This window comes from Orycteropus afer, unplaced genomic scaffold, assembly GCF_000298275.1.
Source record: "Orycteropus afer afer isolate SDZICR_OR568_19922 unplaced genomic scaffold, OryAfe1.0 scaffold00279, whole genome shotgun sequence".
Classification (NCBI taxonomy): Eukaryota; Metazoa; Chordata; class Mammalia; order Tubulidentata; family Orycteropodidae; genus Orycteropus; species Orycteropus afer.
The window spans coordinates 750,752-756,340 of NW_006921866.1; the positions used below are offsets into that span (position 1 = coordinate 750,752).

The window sequence follows — 5,589 nt, forward strand, 5'->3', positions numbered from 1 at the left end:
GTGGTGCAGTAGTTAAGACATTTGGCTACTAACAAAAAGTTTGGCAGTTCAAACCTACCAGCTACTCTATGGGAGAAAGAGGAGGCAGTCTGCTTCAGTAAAGATTTATACCTTTGGAAACTCTATGGTGTAGTTCTACTCTGCCCTACAGGGGTCCTATGAGTCAGAATTGACTCAATGGCAGTGGGTTAGACTTCTTATTTTTCCTAATCCTTGCCCTTCCATTTATTTTCATCAGTTTCAATCTTAATAAGCCTGTTGATACACTGTTTCTTGGCATATTTCCATACATTCCAGTTTGCCATACTTTCCAGATCTAATTTTTGGTAGACAGATCTGCCAATCCATATATAAATGAGTCCATATATAAATGAATCCAGATTTCCAAACTGAGTTTCCTTGAATTTTTTTTTTTCACATTTCCTTAACAAAATTAATAAATAAAAGGAGGGGACAGGGAAGGAATTCAAACTTTGAAGTTTGAGCAAGAAAGAACTTCTCTCCACATGAGGTAATAAAGTTATGGATATGTGTAGGAGAAAGGTTATAGTGAGCCTGTGAGCTTCCATTTACTAATTTTTTGGTGCATGCTACTCCTATCATCTGTGGACTCTACCTTTTAGAAGTTTGTTCTCAGTCACTGAACTTTCTGAAGCTGAGATAAAGACATCAAATTCAACACCCAGAGTGCCTATTATCTTTCAGTGGAAGCAGATCAATTTTTATCTACCTCATTCTTAAATATATGTGATGAGTCATCATGGAATTTAGATAAATAGAATAGAGGGAAGAGAAAAGAAAGGAAGGGACTCTTTGCAGTAAATCTATTAGCAGGGATAGAGGTGAGTGAGGCATCATATGTGTGCTTGAAAGTTTAATGTGCTTTTGGTAGGTGGGAGATGTTAGGAGAGTAAGAGTTATATTGGGTATGAAAGAGTTGGCAAAAAGAATGGAATAGTTGAGAAACATTTCTGGGAATTTTTGAGGATCTTTTTTTTTTAATGTGTTTTGAGAGGTAGAGAAAGATTGCAGGGTTTTCTTTTTTTGTAAAATTGCTTTTTGGTGTTTAGAACAGTCTTTCTATGATTATCTGAAGAGTGTCTGCATCAAAAGAGTCTGGAAACTTTAAATCTATTTCTTGGTTCCATCTCCAGAGTTATGAATTAGATTTTGGATTAGGCTGGGTTCTCAAGAGAAGCAAAACCTGTAAAGCTTATATACAGAGAGAGAGAGAGATATTTATCTTAGGAAAATGGTTTACACAGTTAAAGAGGCTGGCAAGTCCCAAGTTCCTGGATCAAACATCAAGCTGGAGATTTTCCCAACTCATGCAGCTGCAGGGGCTGACAAGCTCAAGGTTGGCAGGCAGTATAATGGCTTTTGACTTTAGCAGATGACGAATCCAAGATCACCAGGCAGAATGGTGGACTATTTGGTCACGGACAGTTGTAGGCAGCACAACAGGATCCAGATCCTCAGAGTGTTCCCAATTTTTCCCAAGATGTCCTTTTATACATATTGGAAGTAGACCACATCCCTAGAAAACCTCCCTTTCAACTGATTGGCTGATCAAAGCATATATATCAGGGCTCATCATGAGAAAAACCACATCACAATTCTTAAACCACTCAGATGGTGGTCCAGCAAAGTTGACACACAGTCCCAACTATCACTGTCTATCCCTTGTCAACTTGGCAGTGGTACACATCTCCTTAAGCACATATAACTTCTAAATAAGGACAGTTATGAAGTCATACTTGCACCTAACATGATACATTAACATCTGTGCAATTGAAAAGCTATTAACCCTGTTTACATTTTATAATGCATATCTAAAGAAAACAAAAATATTTGATGCATACATGAAATGAAGAAATATCCCAATCACATTTCATTTCTGCAACTGGTCATGTGGTTATAGCTGGTATTCAGAACTACTTTTTCTACCATCCAATCTGTATTTCCCTTGCTCTCAATAAGCACTTCAGCTGGTCATGGATTTTTGCCTGGTGGGGTGACCCCAACCTTCATTCTTGAAGGGCTGGGGCCATTAGTAGTCATATCAGAATTGGGTTCCTGTAGTTTCCCATTGACTTTAATCATAAGGCATAGTAGTACTAAGAGATGTCCTAAAGAATCTCCTGTATTCCAGACAATTCTTCTTTGTTTCTATTATATAATATCAATCCAATTTCCCCTTGGTAATAAGGATCTATCCCCCCAGACAGTGTAGCAACTCTCTTCACTGTCTGTTGATCCAGAGGCATGAGGAAGCCAAAATGGCTGGGTAGTGTTATTAACTTCCAGTTCAATGCAATCAGTATTGTGTCCCCAGATGGGAGTGTTCCACCTTTGGAACTAAGACCTCTAGACCCACAGAGCATGGAGTCACAGGGACAGGAAGTAAACATTTTTTTGATGGAATCCCTAGGAATTTATGGACCCATGAGTCCTGGCTATTAGAGAATCAACATCATGTTGGATTAGAACATTTACAGCCTCCTAGAGTACATTGCCCTAACCCTTCAAGGTATTGTCACCTAGCTGGTGCCATAATTGTGCTTTTGGTAGGCCATTCCATCATTCTATCAAGCAAGCTACTTCAGCATGATGGGAAACATGATAAGATTAGTGAATTCCATGAGCATAGTCCCATTGCTGTACTTCATTTGCTGTGAAGTGAGTCTTTTGAGGTAATGCTGTTTGGGATACCATGATGGTGGATAAAACATTTTATAAGTCCACAGATGTTAGTTTTGGCCAAAGCGTTGTGTGAAAGGAAGGCACATCTATATCCAAAGTAAGTATCTATTCTAGTAAGACCAAAATGTTGTCCATTTCATAATGGAAGTGGTCTGATGTAATCAACTTGCCACCAGGTTTCTGACTGATCATTTGGAAGAATGGTTCCATATTGCAGACTCAGTGTTGGTGTCTGCTGCTGACAGACTTGGCACTCAGTAGTGGTGGTAGTCAAGTCATCCTTGGTAAGTGGAAGTCCATGTTGCTAAGCCCATGCATAACCTCCATCTCTGTCACTATGGCCACTTTGTTCAGGAGCCCATTGGGCAATGACAGGAATAGCTGGGAAAAAAGGATGGTTGGTTTCCACAGAAAGTGTTTTCCTACCTACTTGATTGTTAAAATTGTCCTCTTCCAAGGTCAACTTTTGGTGAGAATTTACATGAGACACAAATATTTTTACTCCTTTGGCCCATTCAGAGAGATCTATCCACATACCTCTTCCCCATACATCCTGTACCGATTTTCCAATCATGCTTCTTCCAAGTCTCAGACTATCCATCCAAACCATTGGCCATACCCCATGAATCATTATACAATCGTACATCTGGCCATTTCTCCTTCCACATGAAGTGAACAGCCAGATGCATGACTCAAGGTTCTGTGCATTGAGAGGGTTTCCCCTCACTACTGTCCTTCAGGAAAGTCCCAGAAAAGGGCTGCAGTGCCACTGCTATCAACTTTTGAGTGGTTCCTACATATCTCACAGAACCATCTGTAAACCAGGCAGGAGTTTTCTCTTCTTCAGTCAACTGATCATAAGGAACTCCCCATGAGGCCATAGGTGCAGACTGGGAGAGGGAAGGTAATGTGACTGGAGTGGAGACCATAGGTATTTGGGCCATTCCTCATGCACATTTCTTGTGTCTTCAGGTCCTGCTCAAGCCTGATTTCTGATATACCACTTCCATTTAATGATGGAGTGCTGTTGTGCACGTCCAACTTCATGACTTTGAGTCAGACAACACCCAGTTCGTGATGGGCAGCTCAGGCCTCATGGTGACTTGGTGGCCCATGGTTAGGCGTTCAGGCTCTACTAAAGACCAGTAACAAGCCAAAAGCTGTTTCTCAAAAAGAGAGCAGAAATCTGCAGAGGATGTCAGGGTTTTGCTCGAAAATCCTAAGGGTCTGTGCTGTAATTCACCAATAAAGGCCTGCCAAAGTTCCAAATAGAATGTTTGTCTGCCATGGACACATCAACTGCTATTGGATCAGCCAGATCACGTGACCCAAGTGGCAGAGCAGCTAGCACAGCACCCTTAACCTGTTGCAGAGTCTTCTGTTTTTCTGGGTCCCCCTCAAAACTAGCAGCTTTTTGAATCACTTGATAAATAGGCCAAAGCAAGACAACCAAATGTGTTGCTTCCAAAATCCAAGAAGGCCCACCATACATTGTGCCTCCCTTTTAGTCGTGGGGGAAGCCAGATGTAATAACTTATCCTTTACTTTAGCAGGAATGTCTCGACATGTCCCGTACCACCAGTGTCCTAGAAATTTCACTGAGCTAGAAGTTGCCTGCATTTTTGTCTGGTTAATTCCCCACAGTCTAGGATATAGATGTCTCATGAATAAGTCTAGAATCGTTCTTACTTCTTTACTAGGTCCAATCAGCATAATGGCAGAAATTGTAATGGACCAGCATGATGTCTTGTGGAAGGGAAAGGTGATCAAGATCCCTGTGAAGTAAATTATGACATAGGCCTGGGGTGTTGATATACATCTGAAGAAGCACTGTGATAGTATATGATTGGCCTTGCCATCTGAAGGCAAATTGCTTCTGATGATCCTTTGAAACAGATATTGAGAAAAGGGCATTGGCCAGATCAATAGCTGCATACCGAGTACCAGGAGATGTATTTGCTCAAGCAATGAATCCACATCAGGAACTGCAGCTGCAATTGACATCACCACCTTATAAAGTTTGCAATAATCCACTGTGATTCTGCAATATCCATGTGTTTTTTGCACAGGCCAAATAGATGAGTTAAATGTAGACATGGTGGTAATCATCAACCCTTCATCCTTCAAGTCCTTGATGCTGTCAGTAATTTCTGAAATCCCTCCAGGGATATGGTATTACTTTGAGTTTACTAATTTTCTAGGTAGAAGAAGTTCTAATGGCTTCCACTTGTTTTATTCCTACTATAATAGCCTCTACTCCACATGTCAGGGATCCAATATGTGACTTCTGCAAATTGCTGAGTATATCTGTTCCAAGTATGCATTCTGGAGTTGGGGAAATCTCTACATGATGGGTTCACTGTGAGATGCACCTGAGCTAAGACTCCGTCAATAACTTGACCTCCCTATGCCCCGACTCTGTCTGGTGGGCCACAGTGATGTTTGGGTTCTCCTGGAATTAGTGTCAATTCAGAGCCAGTATCCAGTAATCCCCCAAAAGTCTGCTTATTTCCTTTTCCCCAATGCACAGTCACTCTTGTAAAAGACCTCAGATCCTTTTGGGGAAAGCTAGGAGAAAGATTGACAGTATAAATTTTTGGTAATGTTGTAGGGTCCTTCTTTTAGCAGACAAGACCCCCCTTCATTCAAAGGGTTGTGAGTCTGTAAATTGGCTCAAGTCTGGGAATTGATTGTGAGGCCATGACTCTGCATTCTGAAAATTCAATCTAGACTGCTGTTCATGTGACCTAGAATTCTCCTGTCTATATAGATCAAGTAAATATGTAGTAGGTTTCCCATGTATTTAATTCTTAGGAACACCATGTCTAAGTACCCAATGCCATAATTCCACATGAGTCAGAGTATTATTACTGCTTTGACTCAGCT

At 40.9% G+C, this 5,589-nt stretch overlaps 1 pseudogene; it reads right to left on the reverse strand.

The window, feature by feature from the left end:
- Positions 1-1,884: 1,884 nt before the first annotated feature.
- On the reverse strand, positions 1,885-5,276 carry LOC122150989 (annotated as a pseudogene).
- Positions 5,277-5,589: the final 313 nt, after the last annotated feature.